The sequence below is a fragment of the Nannospalax galili genome, unplaced genomic scaffold, assembly GCF_000622305.1.
Source record: "Nannospalax galili isolate Female #2095 unplaced genomic scaffold, S.galili_v1.0 scaffold5, whole genome shotgun sequence".
Taxonomy (NCBI): domain Eukaryota; kingdom Metazoa; phylum Chordata; class Mammalia; order Rodentia; family Spalacidae; genus Nannospalax; species Nannospalax galili.
In genome coordinates, this window is record NW_008353126.1 from 1,435,012 (window position 1) to 1,435,940 (window position 929).

Genomic DNA, 929 nt, shown 5'->3' on the forward strand with positions numbered 1-929 from the left:
TGGATGTGTCACTGGTAAAGATTTTCTCCCATTCTGTGGGTTTTCTGTTCACTTCCCTGGTTGCCTCCTTTGATGCACAGAAGCTTTTTAGTTTAATGAGGTCCCATTTATAAATTCTTGCCCTTGTTTCCTGAGCAATTGATGTCCAGTTTAGAAAATCCTTTCCTACAATTATATCTTGTAGGGTTTTCCCAATGTTTTCTTCTAACAGTTTCAGAATTTCAGGCTTTACATTAAGGTCTTTGATACATTTGGAATTGATGTTTGTGCAGGGTGAAAGATAGGGGTTTAGTTTTATTCTTCTACAGGTGGAGATCCAGTTTTGCAGCACCATTTGCTGAACATGCTGTCTTTCCTCCAGTGAGTATTCCTTTCCCCTTTGTCAAATATCAGGTGGCTGAAATAGTATTTACTCATATTTGGATCTTCAATTTTGTTCCATTGATCTATGGGTCTATTTTTGTGCCAGTAACATGTTGTTTTTATGACTATAGGTCTGTAATACACCTTAAAATCTGGTGTAGTAATCCTCTGGGCATTGCTGTTAGTGCTCAGGGTTGTTTTGGCTATCCGAGGTCTTTTGTGCTTCCTTCCATATGAATCTTAGGATGTTTTTTTTCCAATTCTGTGAAAAATGTTATGGGGATTTTGATTGGCACTTCATTGAATCTATAAATGACTTTTGGTAGGATGGTCATTTTCATAATATTAAGTCTTCCAATCCATGATCATGGGAGGTCTTTTCATCTTCTGATGTCTTCCTCAATCTCTTTCTATAAAGACTTATAAATTTCATTGTAGAGGTCTTTAATGTCTTTGGTCAGGTTTATTCCCAGATATTTTTTCCAGCTATTGTGAAGGGCAATGTTTCCATGTACTCTTTCTCTAATTGCTTGTTATTGGTATATAGAAAGGCTACAGACTTTTGT